Raw genomic sequence first — 19,336 nt, forward strand, 5'->3', positions numbered from 1 at the left:
TCTCTTAAAATGTTGTTTATAAGTGTGACTCATAGTGATGGGGACGTGCCATAGCTGGGTAGTTGAGAATCTGCTTTGTATGTGAAAGGTCCCAGCCAGGTTTTATGTCTGGCCTTTCCAGGTAGGCCCCCTGGGACTTTCTTACCTGAAGCCCCACAGAGTCACAGCCAATCAGCATGGACAATACTCAGCTTGACCGTATAATAATAATAATAATAATAATAATAATAATAATAATAATAAACCTTTATTATCACTACACCACCTGTGTGCAGTGAGATTAGAAGAAGAAGAAGAAGAAGAAGAAGAAGAAGAAGAAGAAGAAGAAGAAGAAGAGGAGGAGGAGGAGGAGGAGGAGGAGGAGGAGGAGGAGGAGGAGGAGGAGGAGGAGGAGTTTGGATTTGATATCCCGCCTTTCACTCCCCTTCAGGAGTCTCAAAGTGGCTAACATTCTCCTTTCCCTTCCTCCCCCACAACAAACACTCTGTGAGGTGAGTGGGGCTGAGAGACTTCAAAGAAGTGTGACTGGCCCAAGGTCACCCAGCAGCTGCATGTGGAGGAGCGGAGACGCAAACCCAGTTCCCCAGATTATGAGACTACCGCTCTTAACCACTACACCACAGTGGCTCTCAAAAATAATTCTAACACCCCCCACCGCCCCCATACACTCAGTCTTGTTTGCACTCTATGTGCTTGTCGGAAGGCAATTGCACCACTATTTTTTTCCCATTCAGCAGCCCAACAGCCTACGGATAAAAACTGTTCTTTAACCTGTTGGTGCTGCTGACTGTACTTCTGCATCTCCTGCCCGAAGGTAGGAGTTTAAAGAGGTACTGGCCAGGTGTGAGTCGTCCCTAAGAATTTTCCTCGCTCTCCTGAGGCAGCGGTCTCCCGCAATGTCATCTACCGAACTCAGGGGACAGTCCAATCCTCACTATTTGTGTGCAATCCCTCAGAAAGTCTTTAATCCAATCACAGATGGTAGAGGAAAGGTCCAGGTCCATCAGCTTTTTAATAAGAATGATCATTCGGTATCCTGCCTGAACTTTCTGCTATGCACGTACTTCTGCTTATGACATGGATGTGCCACAGCTGCCATCAAGGATGTGTTCAGTTGATCTATGGTGGCCCCCATCGTGTGTGACTGGTAAGGTGGCCAGGTTAAATATTAGCATTCCTTCCCAGGATGAATAAATTGCCTTCTATAGGCTTTGCCCCCAGCCTTGCTATACTCCATCCCCTTGGCCAGGTTGATATCACAATATTGTGTGGGCCTCTATGAACCTACCTAGCTACCCCTGGTTTGGCATTTCCTTCTCACAAGGGAACAGGAGGATCCAGACTGATGCAAAAGCTCCTAACTTGGGAGCCTTTGCTTTGCTGAGTAAGCTTTTCTCAGCAGCTCTCTCTGGGGTTCATTTATCATTTTGATCAAAGAAAACAGTTGTTCAGCAGGACCTAGAAAAACGGTGTTTAATAAGGCCATTGCCTTCCAAGCCATCAGTGAAAGCATCCTCTCCCTTTCAGATATTGGATTGATTCATGAGCAAGGGCAAGGGCTAACAGGCATGGGACTCCTCATAAATAAAACGCACCCAAGCCCAGCCTGTGAGAGAATTGGTCTCCTGTACTAGGCACTTTTCCGGGGAAAGCCATTTTTTTGCCTGTCCACTCAATCTTTTCCAACAAACTGTACCAAGAAAAGGACCTGGGGAAACAGAGCTATTCTCCCATCCAAAAATCTCAAAGGCCAAGTGGATTGGGGGAGGGCAAGAAAAAGGCTGAGTGTGGTGAGCTAACAGATGGGAAACTTGTAAATGTCTCTGCAGCTTTCCCCTTGATTAACAAGGGATGGGCAAGCTGGGAAGGAGACAGCTTTGACTGTCTGCTGAAATATGCTTAGGATAGAATCCAACTCATATTTCAGCTGAACTGGCATGCTAGCTCAGTCGGCACACGCCGCCATTGGGTGCCTCTAGCACGGCTTCTGTGAGAGGATTATGTCCTGACTTTCAGATTAAAGATTGCATGGCACTACCAAGACAACAGTGCCTCTTAGAAAGCAAGGCTTCAGGTTCTTTTATATACAGTCTTCCATTAAACAGAATTTGTGAAAGTCTGAGTGCATGTGGCAGATAGCTTTTAGCTACCAACACAGAAAGCTCCTCAATCAACTTGTCCCGAGGAGTCAGCATGCAGCTGTGATGCAGCCCTGCCTCCTGGCTTCTCCTTCGGTCCTCCTGATTTGCTTCTTGGTCTTCCTGACCACTGGCTCAGTCCAACGAGTCTTGTTGGTTTGTTCCCAGCTCGCCTCAGACTGCTGCCCACAGCTCAGTCCCAACAGCTGCCAAGCTCAGCAATGCCCCATCTCCTGACCCACCAGTGATGTGACTTGGGTGGTTTTGGTTTATAGCACCACCAATATCTGAGTACACTAGTCATCATTGCACAGGATTTGCTGTTGGTCATAAGGCTTCACATTTTCTCTGGGTCATTTACTGAGGTTAAAGTGGTTGATGTATGTAGGGCAGCTTTCACCAACTGACTCCACAGTTGTTTGGGGTTGCAACTCCCATTGCCAAAACATCTGGATGGCGTCAGGTTGGTAAAGGCGGATGTCTATATAGACATCTTCCTAGAATGTGGTGGGATGAACAGAATGTAGATGTGATGGCCCCATGTGAGAATGTGTGTTTTGAAACATAATTTATGGACATTCTAAACATGGGGAAACAGGACTAGGTGCTCACTCTCCAGGTTTTGAAGGGGAGTGATTGCTCCCACCACCTCTTGGTATTGTTCAAACTCTAACCAAGCAAGATGAGCTGGACTTCAGTGGGAAATTGACCTGGGGCTTCGGTTCTGTGCAGGGCTGAGGTTTCATGTCCATGAGAATTTCTGAGACAGTGGGTGCAAGACCACAGCCTTAACATGGCTGCACATGTGGGATTTGTATTTATTAAATTTTCTAGCTCCTCCCCTACTCTACCATTTCTTTTTTTTTAATGTTTATTGAGATTTTACAGAAAAGAAAAACAGTATGATAAAAAATACAGAAAAAACAGACATTTAACCAAGTAGAAAAAGAAGGAAAAAAAGAAAAATAATAATCAATTTTTCAATATCTTTAGGCTCATTTGCTTATTTCCTTGACCTCCTCACACCTCCCCTTTTTGTACTCCCATTTATTAAATCCTTTCAGCAAATCCTTACCCTCTTTCATTTATCTTTACTCTATATTCTTAACCTATTATAACTATAAATTTTCATCCATATAACTATCTATATTTACATATTCTTATTAGCCTTAATACCAAAACCACTTATTTTCAGTCCAACATCATTTTAACATTCATTAATTTTACAGTATTTCTGCAGATAGTCTTTAAATTTCTTCCAGTCTTCTTCCACCATTTCTTCTCCCTGGTCTCGGATTCTGCCAGCCATTTCTGCCAATTCCATATAATCCATCATCTTCATTTGCCATTCTTCCAGGGTGGGTAAATCTTGTGTCTTCCCCTACTCTACCATTTCCTCCCACGGGGGGCTCAGCTAGTTTACGACATTTTAAAATATAAAACAACACTCTGAAGTTCGATTTCCATAACACTGGTGCCTGAAAGAAGCCCAAGCATGCTTTCTGTGGTCAATGCACTGAATGAGATTTAAGAACGTAAGAAAAGTCCTTCTGGAGCAGGCCAAAGGCCCAGCTAGTCCAGCATCCTCTTTTCACAGTGGCCAGCCAGATACCTGTGGGAAGCCTGCAAGCAGGATGTGAGTGCAATAGCCCTCTCCCCTCCTATGGTTCCCAAGTAGAATTTGGAAGCATTCTGCCTCTGACAGTAGATCTAGAACATACTCATGACGGCTGATAGCCTAATCCCTCCATGAATGTATCTAATTCTCTTTTAAAGCTATCCAAGTTGGTGGCCATCACTACCTCATGTGGAAGTGAATTCCATAGTTTGCACTGGGTGAAGAAGTACTTTCTTTTATTGGTCCTGAATTTTCCAACAGCCAGTTTCATTTACTCACTGTAGGGCTGCAGTCCAAGGCCAATAATGCCTACCTACTTTCTCTTAGCTGAGGAGAGCGTGCATTGCTGGATTTAGGCGGGATCCACTCCAAGGATTATGGTATCCTAGTAAAGGGGTCAAAGGGGGAGTACCTCTGTCTGAATACCAAGGCAGGGGTGTATAGGCCATAGACCCCCACCTACCCAACAGCATCCTGGAAGGACTGTCCAGAATTGATGTGCATCATAGAGTGGTCCTTTACCCAGGATTGACCCTGATGACATAACACTGGTCCTGAGAGATCAGCATTGGCTCCCAGTACGTTTCTGAGCACAATTCAAAGTGTTGGTGCTGACCTTTAAAGCCCTAAACGGCCTCGGTCCAGTATACCTGAAGGAGTGTCTCCACCCCCATCGTTCAGCCTGGACACTGAGATCCAGCGCCGAGGGCCTTCTGGCAGTTCCCTCATTACGAGAAGTGAGGTTATAGAGAACCAGACAGAGGGCCTTCTCGGTAGTGGCGCCTACCCTGTGGAACACCCTCCCTTCAGATGTCAAGGAAATAAGCAGCTATCCTATCTTTAAAAGACATCTGAAGGCAGCCCTGTTCAGGGAAGTTTTTAATATTTAATGCTGTACTGTTTTTAACACTTGATTGGGAGCCGCCTAGAGTAGCTGGGGAAACTCAGCCAGATGGGTGGGGTATAAATAATAAATTATTATTATTATTATTATTATTATTATTAGTCAGCAAATCGGGTTGGTTAATTCAGGATGCACACCCAATGCCTAAGCCAAGACCTTCTGACATCTGTAAGCAATGAAGTTGTGGCCTATTTGATCCCAAGTGGCTTGACCCATCTTTATTACTTCTTCCCATGGTTCAACCCCGACGTTTGCGGGCTCACTGTGCCTGGGCCCGCAAATGACCTCTAGCGAGAACAGAGGTTCTCAGCTTATTTCTCTTTCATCTGGAAAGAAACAGTTGTGTAACCAATAGCAAAGGAAATGCAATAAGTAAATAAATAAGTCTTGTTATGTATTGTGGGTGGAGAGTTCAAAGTTCCACAGAGAAACATAGTAAGCTGTGAATGACTTCAAAGAGGCTAAGTAGCTGAAGAACATATTATAATTCCGTTTCCTTGTGAACCAAAGAATTTATCTCAGCAGAACTACCTTCTTTGGACAGAAAGGGAAAAAAGGGAGAGAGAAAAAAGAAACGACCAGAATTATTGGAGAAGGATGCTGGCTAGGCAAGTGAGGATTTCCATTAAATACCACCAGTTGACTTCAGAATTCTCTTGTACAGGGGCCAGTTCTCTTGAACTGGTCGTCTTGTGATCGCAGAAAAGCTGCTCTGACATTCTGTAAGTAAAAAACAAAAAACGGAGGGGGCCACCAAATGGGAGTCTGAGTCAGAGTGCCAGTGGTGGTTGTGACATGCTTTCAGATGCCCCATTGGGAGTTGAGCTACTGGAAGTCCATGACAGCTAAATTTGATAATAGAGTCCCATCAGAGAGCAACAGGTGTGTATTAGCGGTCAGAAGGATGACATCTCTAATTACTACACTGTAACAGCAGAGGGCCAGCCTTTGCTCCCCTACCACTGGTTTTTGAAGTGTCCTCTGAAGTGTCATTGGTAATTGGATGCTGAGCAGATACCATTTCTTCACTGTTGCCTAGAGACTCACCTCAGCCCCGTTCTACGTGCCCAACTACCATTGGTGTCACTGAACTGAATACCACCAGTTGGTCACATACTGTATGTACTCTAGCATAGTTATACAATGGCTTTGCTGAGGCAATTCAGATCCTTTACATTTGGGCCATCTAAGTACTTAATTTATGGCAGAATATGGAGATGCACTTCTACCCTAAAGATATCACAAGAGATTCCTGGGATGTTCTCAGTGGCTGCTCCCAGACTTTGAAATTCCCTTCCTAGAGAAGCTAGACTGGCTCCCCCACCCCCCTTGCCCTGTCCTATTCCAACTGGCTGTTCTTTTCAGGAAAGGGCTTTTATAGTACTGTGCTGTTTTTATTGTTTTTGTCATCTGCATTTTAATAGATTTGTTTTTTCAGTTGGGTTTTTTCATTTATAACATTTAATTAATACATTATAATAAAAAAATCTAATCTAAATGGAAACAAAAGCAAAGAAGAAGAAGAAGAAAGTCTTCTTTCACAGGTAAATCTTAACTTAACCAACACAGAGAAAGGCGAACCCTCTAACTCTTACCTGGGAGCTTCCCTTTCTTCTCTCACACAGGGCCCTTAATCAACTATCCATCACCTTCATCTGCATGTTAACCCTTCCTTAACCCTGAGTAAAAAAGGTAAAGGGACCCCTGACCATTAGGTCCAGTCATGACCGACTCTGAGGTTGCGGCGCTCATCTTGCTTTACTGGCCGAGGGAGCCGGTGTACAGCTTCCGGGTCATGTGGCCAGCATGACTAAGCCGCTTCTGGTGAACCTGAGCAGTGCATGGAAACGCCGTTTACCTTGAGTAGAGGACCACAAATAGTGCAAATGATTGGAACAAAGCAAAAACAAAAGAAGAAAAAGATAAAGAAAAAGAAAAAGAACAAAGAGATAAGAATGTTAAAGGAAATAATAATGAAACAAAAATGTAATGAAAGGTAAGAAGAAAGGAGTAAGCAATAGTTTTAACACTATTTGAGTTTAATTACTTTTTAATTATTATCTTTTCTATGTTTTCAGCTTCTTTATTTTATCTGGGTTGTTTTCATTTGTTGTAAGCCACCTTGAGTCCCTGTCTGGAGAAAAGTTGGGATGATAATAATAATAATAATAATAATAATAATAATAATAATAATATCTTGGAAAGTAAAAGGACCCATGCCCAATTCAAGGAGGGACAAAGAGGATCTCATGCACTGGGTGGCAGGTTAGGGGTACAACAACGCAGAGTGGGAGAGAGAGAAGAAAGGTTGGTGTGCCACAGCACACACTTGCCAACTCCCCCTTTCTCTGTTCTGCCCACCCTCCATCCACCCACATAAATGATTAAATGATATGAGAAAAGCCACACACCCCTAACAGAATGGCCACAGCAGTGCTGCTTTTTCAAACCATAGATGGAAGGGCAGAATCATAGAGTTGGAAGGGACTACGAGGGGCATCGCAAGATTTGGGGGGCAGTGGGAAGGTGCCGGTACTGCATACCATTGAGTACTGCCAGAAAAAAGCACTGGCATCATGGTAGCTGAAGCTCAGGGAAGACTGAGCAGCTACAAGGTTGTGATCCCAAGCACATATGTTTAGAAGTAAGTCATTGCAGTTGTAGACACTGAAATCTATGGAACCTGCTTCCAAATAAACTGGGGTCCCAGTGGCTTGTGCCTAACATTTTATAAAAAGGAAAAGTCTCTATGTGAAATAATATTATATCAGGACAAGGACAATGACTCTGCTTTTGCCTCTTATAGGATTACCAGACTTCAGAATACCAGAAAAGGATGCTTTCTAAGGACCAATCTGTCTTTTATTATTGCATCAATTGAGTTCAATAATGTCCTCAGAGCAAAGCAGAGGGTCACTGAAGTTAAAGCTAACCTGATTCCATAATCTGTGCGTACTTTTCTTGAAAATTAAATTTTCCTGAGCCAACGGAGGGGTTGTTCACCAAATAACAGCAAAATCCAGTTCAAAGTGTGGGCACCATGAAGTACTGCAGAACAAATTTGGTCTTCTCTGATTTCAGCACTTGAATGAGTTTTCTCTGCTCCATGCAGTTTAGAGAAAATATTGTTTAGTCTTTCAATGGTGGCCACTTAGCAGACTAGTCTTATTTACATTGCAAATCATATATGGAACAGAAATAGCAAAAGACACACAGCTAGCTGACGTCATCTTCCTTCCAGGACTGATTCTATTTAAAGTAAAAGACAATGAACACCCCCCCTGTTGCCAAATCTCCCTCTTTAGAAACCATACTCAGTCTGGGGTTAGGAACTTACTCCCTGAAACTTTCTCAGTGTCTCCATTAATTTTTCACCTTACATAGTATAGTATAGCTTGAAGCATTGTGAATTCCTGCAAAACCAATTAAAGCAGAAGTGATTGTGTAATACACACACACACACACACACACACTACCTTGGGCAACTGCCAGTTGTTGGCCAGTTGTGTCTTAACTATCCAGTAATCCCTGCTTGCACACTGTTTTGGCCAGGGCGCTGTCTGACCTATTTTCCTTTGTATAAGGACAAGCATGAAGGAGGCCTCCCAGCCTGTTCACAGGTCCTTATATGATCAGTGAAAACAGTTGGTCCTGGCAAGTATTAACTGCTCTCAATCTTAACCTGATAACTGCCATTTGTCCAGATTTTAATTTGTCTGAATTAATTTTAAGATGCATTTTAATTAATTGATGCCTGTTTTTATGTATACTGTGTTATTTATATGATGTTAGCCACTCTGAGCCAGGCTCCGGCTGGGGAGGGCAGGGTACAATTATTATTATTATTATTATTATTATTATTATTATTATTATTATTATTTTGTTGTTATTGTTCTTGTTATTATTATTATTATTATTTTGGTTGGCCTCATAAAGGTATTTCCCAAATACAGCCAACTGGGTGTTAAGCTGGGTGCCAGACCTCTCTAATCCCTGGATTCAGCAAGTGTCAGAATTGAACCAAGCCTTCTAATTCTTGTAACAGCCAGACTAGCCTCCTGGGGAGGTGGTAGCCTGGGTGAGAGCCATTAAGGCGGCTAAATGGGCTTGGTGCAAGTCAGCAAATGAGTAGGGCCCCTTCCTTCAACAGAAAAAAGCCAAAGTTGAGAACAGAGAGTTGCGGTGATGTGACCTAGAAGTAAAGCAGCAAGGCACAGAGAGAATCAGAGCAATGTTTGAGAGCAATGTTTGATTTCTGTTTGAATCCAAGGCTGTGCCTATGGGAGAAATAAGACCCTTTTGGGGTGTTTATGCTGTGAACCCCTCCATCATAGGCTCAGGTTGTATATATGTATAAATAAACCATATATCATAAAGACACTACAGTCTCTGCTGTGCCTTGATCCAACCCTGAGACCCTTGGAATCTCGCACTGCTCAGAAATTGGAGTGGCATGAAACATGTAACCTCTAGGATCTTCACATGTCCCTGGGATTTTGGATGTGAGACCTGTCTCTTCTGGATTTGTGAGAAATAGTAACACTATCCCACTACCATGTGAAAACTGCAGGGAACAAAGAGACCTACAAAGGCAAATTGGATCCCACCCTCTTAGAGAGGAGCAGGGCTTACTTCAGGGTTTGAAACAACTGCATAGAACTTGAAATCACTGAAGACCACAGTGGCTGCAGCGGGGGAAGGCATATTTGATTGTCTTCTCAAATCCAATTTGAAAAGTTGGGAAAATCTGATCTGCAAGATGACTCAAAACATGCACATTTTATTTGGAACTGAAGCTATTGACATAGGTCAGAGCTTTATTGGAGAAAGCAGAGGACCTTGAAAGCAGAGACAGGCAGCATGTGGAGATGATGGGTTTAGATGGGGAAAAGTAAACGGGAGCACTCCATTAAGTGAATAAAAATGAGACCAAAAGTTCTTTAGAGATGGCCCTGTTTGTTTTCAAGAAAATGTATCATAATATCACTGATAAGGTCAACTATGTTATAGGGCTAGGACCCCCTTCAGAGGCTGTACAGCTTGTAGAGCATATAATTCCACACTGTATTCTGGGCATTAGTACAAGGGGCCCACGTTATTGGAAGCTGATACCATCTCCTGCATCAAAGCTGCAGCAATAGCCACTACTGTTCTGGCAGATGCACAGCCTGAAAATCTTGAGCATATCTATAAACTTTCCAAGGCAGCAGGAGAGTAACCTCTGTGACCACAGCAGCTCCCATTCTGTTCTGCCACTGATCCCTAAATGTGCACCATCCAGCACAAACTAAACTGGCTGAAGTTCACTGAAATAAACAGGTTTATGGAAATACATTTTGTGTTCTACAAAAATAAGATTATGACAAGAACTGACGGTTGTCTAACAGCAGTATTTAAAATGTTAGCTTTCATTGTTGTTTTAGCAACACATTCCATTTTTGTCCATAACTGAACGATCTGAGCAAAGTATAAGATATAGTTAAAGAAAAGACCCTCTGCTTTTCTAGCACTTTAGATAAACTGTAATGCTCAGTCAATTAACTGGAAATTTAAGACGAAGTGGAATACAGTATTCCTTGTTTCTTCTGAAGCAACAGCAAAACTCCTTAAAATCTAATTTATTCTAGCATTCCATGTCACAAGACGGTACAACACACTGAACACAAGTTTGGAGAAAGAAATTGTAATACATTTATCAAAGTTAAATTAAAGCAAACTTGGTAAATGAATGTTAGTTCAATATTTGAATAAACCTGAAGAATCTGTAATTGAGGAAACACAATTATTTGAAGCACAACTTGAACTGGGAAAGTTATGTTAGTAGAAGAGCAAATGTGATAATATTTAACCACTGTGTTGCTGGAATTGCAAGTTATATAATGTAGTAGCAATGCAGAGCTGGGGAACATTTTACAGTCACAGAATCATACAGTAGGGAGGAACTTCAAAGATACCGTATTTTTCGCCCTATAGGACGCACTTTTCCCCCTCCAAAAATGAAGGGGAAATGTGTGTGCGTCCTATGGGACAAATGCAGGCTTTCGCTGAAGCCTGGAGAGCGAGAGGGGTCGGTGCGCACTGACCCCTCTCGCTCTCCAGGCTTCAGGAAGCTCTCCGCAAGCCTTGGGAGCCCGACGGGACTTCCCGCCAGGCTCCCAAGGCTTACGGACAGCAAGCTCCACAAGCTCCGGGAGCGATGGCGAGGTTGCGCAACCTCGCCGTCGCTCCCGGACCCCTAGCCCCAAGGCTAAAAACGAAGCCAGGACAGCTAGCGGGATCCATCCTGCTCACTGTCATGGCTTATTTGCTCTTTGGGGCTGGGGGGGGAATAATTTTTTTCCTTTATTCCCCCCCAATAAGTGCGCCCTATGGGCCGGTGCGCCCTATAGGGCGAAAAATACGGTAATCTATTCCAGACCCTTATTGATACAAGAAATCCACTATTACAGAATTTCTGATAGGGGGTCATTCCCAGGGAATAACTGATGGGTAGAGGGGATGCTTAATTATTCCTCTGACCAATGATTCTCCCTTGAAAATTGCCCACCCAAGGTGTCTTAACCAATTTCTCTCCAGATAGGGGACTGAGATGGAGGGGGCATTTGCAGAAGAGAATTTCTGGGTGTGGAAAGATTGAGAACATCACTAGCATCTATTGATCTCTACCAAAGTCCCCTGCCTCCACCTGCTTGTGTCACATCAGGAAATGCAAGATTATGAATGTGCGTTTGTAGACATAACATGGCTCTGTCCTAAGTCCCTGACAAATCAAGAACAAGTAGAATATATACTTTATAGAAAAATATCAAATAGTGTCTGATATCACCAAACATTCATCATGCTAGTTAACTGGTTTTAGAAAAGGCTTTTGACAGTGTGGGAAGGGTCCTTACAGTTAAATACCAGCAAACTAAGATACCATATATATGACATGAATAAAGCATGATTTACATTCCAAGCTTAACCATGTTTATTCAAAACTGCTTGAGAGATTCAATGGCATTTACTTTTTAAGTGAATATGCTTAGGCTTTTCAGCCTAATGTTGCTCAAGAATCATTATACTGTAGTTAAAAGAAATATTCTTATGCAGCAGCATTTACAGATAAAACCCTCAAAATCCTTAAGATGAACAAAGAACAATCCCTGCATGCTAAAGTTTTTGTGCTTTCTGTAATAACAACATAATTCCCACATTACTTCATACTACATCTGTTAAACTATTACTCTCAATAATTTATCTACTATCTATCAGTGGTCGCATACTGAGGATCGTAGTGCTGAACTGATGAGCCTTTTCAAACTAAGCAGCTCTTTAAATCTTTCTCCTTTTGTGGTTTTCTATCATTTTAGATTTTAGTAAAACTACATTTTACTATTTCCTTTTCACATGGGGAGGGTAGTCAAAAATTGGTTCATCAATACTTTTGTTTCCCCACCCCATAGGAATACCACTGGAGCTATACACTCCAGTGCAGGAGAGGGGGAACATGCAACTGTGGGAGAAGGATTTGTTGCAATTCACAGACGCTTTCCTAATATTGCTCTTTTAGAGTTGTAAAGCACGCAAAAGTATCCAAAGCAACCAAAACAATGCAACAAATGTTATAGCCTGAACTGAATGGGAGTTGTGTTGATGACAATAATTAATGTCAGGTTCAAATGACAACCCCTTGCACTGAAAGAATGTGTGAGAGGGGTCAGAGCCATATGGACTAGTCTCCCTGCCACATTTGGTGACCATAAACCTTCCATGGATTTGGAGCACATCAGAAGGGGTTCTGAGCATGTAATGGTGAATGCACATAGAGCTTCTCAGTGCAAGGAGGAACCCTGATTGGTATATATGTATACCTTCTGACACGCTCCAACAGTGTGGGGGCAGAGCTGCCAAGTACATCATCAGAAAGAAGAGCTAGTCACCATGGCCATGCGACTATACCGTGGTACCTCTGGTTACGTACTTAATTCGTTCTGGAGGTCCGTTCTTAACCTGAAACTGTTCTTAACCTGAAGCACCACTTTAGCTAATGGGGCCTTCTGCTGCTGCCGTGCCGCCAGAGCACAATTTCTGTTCTCATCCTGAAGCAAAGTTCTTAACCTGAAGCACTATTTCTGGGTTAGCAGAGTCTGTAACCTGAAGCGTATGTAACCTGAGGTACCACTGTAATGCACTTTTCAGCGGATGTTGGGAAGGTTTTGCCCAAACATCCATCACTATCCAATAAGTGCCTCTTGGCAGCTGCTCGGCTACCTTCTATAGGACAATCAAATATACAATGTCCAGTGTTCTCTGTATTAAAAAAAATTGCAACATTTTAAGGTTTCAGTGCTAGGGAAATGTAATATTCCCACATCAGAAATTACACTGATCAGGAGAGGGATCTGGGTTGCTTGTAATAAATAAATAATAAGGTAGTAGTCATGATTAACAAGCCCCAATGTTTAGAGGCAGAATTCCTTAGATTACTAGATGCTATAATAACAGGGCATCACCTTCATGTCCTGCCTTTGAGTTTCCAGAAGAATCTAGCTTGCTACAGCTGGGGGCAGAATGTTGGACTAGACTGACCTTTTGCCTCATAGAGCAAGGTAGTTCTTCTTCATGTTGCCACATACCTATTGCACAATTAGAAAAGGGTTTTATCATTCAAGATCCCTGGTGCTCGGAAAATAAACAGTGAGTTTTTATTCTTTTGCATAGATTTGGATATACTGGTAAACAAACAATGTCATAATTTAAACCACTATTTGCAACCAGGGGGAAGTGAGAAGATCAGCAGACAAGTTAGGTGATTTGGGGCACTCTATGCCCCTTCAGCTACTCTTCACAAATGAATGCTGGCCCCACAAAAAAATCTAAAAAGTAATATCTCAAATGAATATTAAGGGCCAAATTGTTAAACAAGTCTTTGCATCTCCTATGCAGGTTTTTCCTGTTTGTGTTTATAAAAATCCCTGAACATTAAATGCTATGAAACCTTTTAACGTCAAGTCTCGTTTGGCCCTGAGTCAGAGTTTTAGAACAGACAGCATCCATCTATTCCGGTAGTGGGGGGTTTCTGGCAGCATTACCAGAGAGTCTTGTCCACAACAGTGATGAAATTTCACAAAGCGGAGGAGGAAATATGTTCTCCCTAGGACATTGTTTGATTATGCTCATCCATCATGCAGCGCTGACGGTGAAGACCAATTCAGATATATATGCACACCTTGTCACAGTTCCACAGCCAGACAGATATACCTTCATATTAAGCTCATATCAGCACACCTTCAGAGGCCCTATTTGTTCACCTTTCCACTTCTCAATCCTGTCTTGCAGAATTGTCTCCTTTTATGACATAAACAACATGTTTGGAATAAAAAGCCAGCATATTCGCCCGCTGCACAGCTTGTTCTGCCCTGTGAGTTCATATCTGCTGAAGCAACTCGCATCACCAGCAGCAAACATGCTTTGTACTAGGGAAAGGGCACAGAGGGCTGCAGCAGCACTCAAGAGAGAGTGTACATGTTGGATGATGAGCCTTCAAGTGATTGATGCTGAGCCAAGGTCTATCGTCGGGGGGGGGCGTGAGGGGGGCTGTCAAGCAAATCAACCCAGTGTCTCTGCCCCCTTTGCTGCACTTCTTGGAGTACTCCTTGATTCCAACTGATACAATAGTGACTGAAAAAATAGCGGGGAAGTGTGGGAGTGTTTCTTTATATGGCCTGATGCTATGATCTGGGACTTAGTTATTGGAAGGATCAGGATCTGGCTCGAGGGTCCGAACTGTAGCACTAGACCAGAAATTAGGAAGCTGCGCCAAGAGCTCTCCATCCAAGCTAGCACAGAGCTTAACCACATTTCCTCCTAACCCACTATCTTCTAGGTGTGGCACAAGCAAAAGTGTGGATGAACACACCCACAAATGGTTGTTGTGAGGATAAAAGGGGGTGAGGCATATATGCCACCCTGAGCTTCTTGCACACTACAAATGCAATAAGTACATATGTAGCTAACTTATCCTGAATTAGGCCCTTGGTCCAATTGAGCTCACTATTGTCTACTCTTATATAGTGGTTCTCCAGGGTTTCAGACAGAAGCCTTTCTCAGCCCTGCCTGGGGATGCCAGAAATTGAACCCGGGACTTCCTGCATGCAAAGCATGAACTTTACCATGCTATGTCATTCCATGATAGATTCATTCATTTTCAAAATTTATTAATTTGTTTCAGAAGGTTTAAACCCCACCCTTCTGTTGCAATCCCAATGCTCAGGACAAGAATGAGTTGGCCATGCCAGCAGTTGCGAATGTTGTGATAGGAAAATAGCCCATAAAGCACTTGAGTGTGGCAGAGGCTTTAGCCCAGGGATAGACAATCTGTGGTCCATGCAGGTGCTGTTGGAAACCAACTCCCAGCAGTCCAGCCAGCAATAATATCCGGAGGGCTGCATGTTACCCATCCCTGCCATACGTGATCCGCATGGTTTGCACGCAGAAGATGCCAGATCCAAACCTCTTGTTTTCAGAAGGATCAGGGAGTAGGGTGGGGAATAACCCTGGATTGCTAGCTGCCAGTCAGAGTAGTACACAATACAGGGCTAGATGGGCCATCTGAGCGTAAGGCAGCTTATGGTTCTGGCAACAGGAGTGGTGAGGCAAGCAAACAAGCAACCTTGCAACACAACATTTTACCCTCCTGAAAGCCATGTATGTCGGTGCAACTGCAAACCTACCTTCCACAAAATCAAATGGTTGGGAGAGAGGGAGAATTTGGAGTTGGATACAGGCAAGTCTGGAAGAGAGCTCTGCCTGAGACCCCAGGTACTCACTCCTAATAGTCAGAGCAAACAAGTCTAGGAGGCAAATGGAGGAAACATTTGCATCTCCATATGCAAATGTATATAATATGTTCAAGAAAGCCAAACACCTCATAGATATCTGCTTCTGAAAATTGTGTGTTGCAAAAGGTGCTTTGCATGTTGCAAAACTGACAGTAGAAAACAATTGGTTGTAAAAAGACTGTGATTATGAAGTCACATACATTCCCTCCCCACAAATTGACAAGCCTGGATTTGAAGCTGCTTAAACAATGGCACACCAAATATCAATTTGCCAACTCTATATCTTTTGCCACTTCTGTTATGGAGTGGAGGGGAGCCATTGCAGTTCTGTACGTATATGGTTGTTTGTGGCTGTATGCATTTATAGATGTATTCAATGTTTTACAACGAATCATTTACATTTAATTATTTAAATACATCCTTATCCATTTAAATTACGTTTTACCACTTAAAATGTTACAAAGACATGTGGTGCCCTCAATGTGCAACAGGTTGTCTTTTACGCCGTAAGTCACCTCAGGCACTTCTTGGGTAAAAACTCCCAGTCCTTCTCTCATTCTTCCTTTTAGATGTCTATAAAGAGGGTTGTTCTTATACCCATTTTTCAGATGGGAATTGAGGCTCAGAGAGCTATTCACCCATATAAAGCTTGCAATATTGCTTTCAAAAGTGGTGAACTGGCGCTGGTTTTCATTTTTCTTATGCAAGCTGAGAGAACAACACAAGATGCATTCCAAACCATAAGATGTGCCAAGTGTTATATATAAAAGACGTTCCGGTTTCATGATTATGTCTAGGCCCCTTCAGACGTTACAAAAATTATTAAAGCAGGAGGCATTTTGACACAGGAACTACCATGTGAGATCGGCATGCACATCACTGCATGTGGTACCCTTGTGTGCATTGCTACCCTGTGTATATGCTCCAGGAAACAACAATTGGGGCCGCGGCTTTCCAGCCTTTATATACTGAGAGTAAATGCTCCCCACAACAAACCCCAAAGAAAACCAAAAACAACTACAACTACCACCAAACGCCCCTACATTTCTTATTCACATGTGATCTAGTCATGGGTTGCACAGCACTTCGCTTCCTGTGCCTGTCCATCCACCAGGGATGCTGTGACACATGAAGCGGCCTTGAGCGCCCTTGTCCCTGCGCCACCCTCACTCTCAGGAACTCTGGGGAATGGGAAGCATCTTCCCCATTGCCCGGTGCCCTTGCCAAGTGAGTGTGGGCTTCTGAGTGCAGCTGAGCCCAGAGACTCAGCTGCTACGGCTGCTGCCTGGCATGTGCCTGCTCCTCTGGGACAGGAAGGCAAGGCATCAGGAGCCCTGGGGCAAGTCGAGCAAAGCAGCAGGCAAACTCCTCTTACCTGGGCGCCTCCTGCCCGCCTGTGGGCCCATCTAGTGGCCTTGGGACCTGGCGATGCCCAGGCAGCCCCAGCGCGGCTCCTCTCTGGTGCCAAGGCCCGCCGCTGCCCGCGGGGCCCTTCCCCGCCAGTGCAGACATGCTGAGCTAATTTTATCGGTCCCCTTTCCCCATCGCCGGGGGAGCCTCCGTCCCTCCTCCTCCTCCTCCAGCCCCCACCTCCTTTCCTCCCGTCCGCCGCAGCCAGGCAGCAGCAGCGCTAGAAAATAGCACATCGCCCACTCATCCCCAGGCTCCTTCTTCAAGGAAAATATTTATATTATTATGCCACAGAGAGGGTTTCCATGGCACTGATGACTTTCACACTGTTGCCGTGACAACCACTTGAGGCCATCTTGGACGGGCTGAGAATACCCACTTCCTAGACAAATAAGGCGAGCAGCCGCCGAGGGGAGGGGAGGCCAGGGGTGGGGTAAGGGGAGAAGATCGCCCTTCTCTCCCTCGGTCCTCTCCTTCTGTCTTCTTCTTCTTCTTCTTCTCCTCCTGGCCTGCTGCTCTCCCCCTAGCGGAAGCCCGACGGGTGTCTCCGTCGACGGGCGTTTCTCGCGCAGGAACCGCTAGCGCTTGGCGTCAACTTTCCGGTGCAAACGCCTCGAAATGAATGAGACTCCCTCTTCTGAAGGGCAACCCTTTCAGCTTCTTCGTGTCTGCAAGGCATGGGGGGGCGTGCAGGAATGCGGGGGGCAGCGGGAGGAGACAGAGCCAGAAGGCTGCCACCCCTCAAATATTGCGCTTGATGCAGAGGAAGTAAAATTGCGCCCAGTTAGGGTACCATAGCTCATGAAGCTGGCTTATGGAGTCCAAGTGTGACAAGCTTCGGGTTTTTGTTTAAATTTTTTTTTAGGGCTCATTAGTTGCCTAGATCCAGATCCATATCGAAGGTCTGGGAGACCTATTTCTGAAAGTAGCGTTACCCAAAGAATGTTCAGCTGCATTCCCCTATGGGTTGCATCAGTTGAGAGAGCCTTTAGTAACCTGAAACTGGTAAAGCGCGGATGGGGAGGACCACTGATGCGTGGGAGAAGTAAAGTGCGCAACGGATAGTGGGCGCAGCCAGAGCCTAAAGTGGGCGGAACCTTCCCATCTCCCTCCCTTTGTCATTTTCTCTTGTAGTCACCTGGACATGCTTCTTCCCCCAAAAGCTGGACTCTTGTCCCTGATCTTGTTATATGCAGTTCGAAGTGAGGTACAAAAAACAACAACACCTTGGCAAATCTTGATTCTGTGATGGTCTGTAATTTCCTGAGTTTGTCGAATATTCCTTTAGCATTCCCATAAAGGAGATGAAGGGGAAATTCATTCATAATCGTGAATGCCAATTCACAGGATAGGGAAGCCATTTCTCTGTCTGCTGAGTTTTTATGGTTTTTAAGGACTGGATCATCATTAACTGCTACATACAAAACTATGTCATATGTTATGGTACTGCAATAAAACTGCTAGCGCATTTGCAAAGCTAAGCCGAGCTCAGTATGGTTTCAAGTTGGTTGGGGAACAAAAAATTGAGTTACCGTATATCTGGTCCCTTCCAACTCTACAGTTCTATGATTCTATGATATTTCATGTACTTAAATATGCTACTGACGTGGGGGCAAGAGGAGGGCCTTAAGACGACTGATGATTTGTTGGTTGGTTGGTTTGTTGCATTTATATCCCATCTTTTTCTCCAAGAAGCTCAAGGTGCTGTTCAAGGTGGTTCTCCCACTGCTCATTAATCATCACAATAAATTCTACTCAGAGTAGACCCATTGAAATTAAGTTATTTGTCCCCATTAATGTTAACGGGTCTACTCTGATTAGAACTAATGTTGGATACAACTGTATGTTTCACTTTGGCCCCAGGTTACTTCTCTGGGGGCTTGTTGACACTGTGTACTTTTGCTCTGAAAGGGGTGCTAGAGTTTTATCCTCCACCACTATCACTCCCCCTTTTTTTTCTTTCTCTACATGGAGTCAAGATAGATGCTGATCAGCTTAAATGAAAGCAGGCAGTGCATGGTGAACAACATTTCAAGGACAGCAGGTTCCTGCCCTCCATCGCTTGTGTAAGAGCTGCTGCCTTCTTGCTACAGCTGCCTCCAGTTTTCCTGCTTGCCGTGAAGGACTGGAACTTTGATTTTTATGCAGCTCTTAACAGGGATTGAAAGCGATGGGGGTACAAGGTTAGATTGAGCGTGGTGGTGGGCTCTAGATATGAAAGTGATTAGGGTCATCCATGTGAGCAGCAATGTCCTGGATGTGTCGTTTTAAGCATTGGATCCCAGATTTTCTTTATGGTATCAGCAGAGGAAACTATGGATCTCAGGGATCTTGCATTTAAAGATCATGGAAAACATGAAATTTTTACTGTGTGTCCTTGCTACACCCATGTGTGTTGACTTTGTTTTCATTTTTAGCTGAGCAATTCGGACATTTAAAGCAT

General features: G+C 43.9%; 1 long non-coding RNA gene across 3 annotated transcripts; it reads right to left on the bottom strand.

Annotated features, from left to right (window-relative positions):
* Positions 1 to 6,681: 6,681 nt before the first annotated feature.
* On the bottom strand, positions 6,682 to 18,104 carry LOC310708371. 3 transcript variants are annotated; one of them, XR_014526961.1, is made up of 4 exons: positions 16,859 to 18,104; positions 13,156 to 13,278; positions 7,594 to 7,759; positions 6,682 to 6,794 (listed from the first exon to the last, which is right to left on the bottom strand). It is a non-coding gene; the product is annotated as an uncharacterized lncRNA (long non-coding RNA). The 3 variants fall into 3 exon arrangements; XR_014526962.1 differs by lacking the exon at positions 7,594 to 7,759 and having other exon boundaries at positions 16,859 to 17,299; XR_014526963.1 differs by having other exon boundaries at positions 6,693 to 7,759; positions 16,859 to 17,291.
* Between the last annotated feature and the right edge of the window lie 1,232 nt (positions 18,105 to 19,336).

Source organism: Podarcis liolepis (genome assembly GCF_965112155.1).
Source record: "Podarcis liolepis genome assembly, chromosome: 5".
Classification (NCBI taxonomy): Eukaryota; Metazoa; Chordata; class Lepidosauria; order Squamata; family Lacertidae; genus Podarcis; species Podarcis liolepis.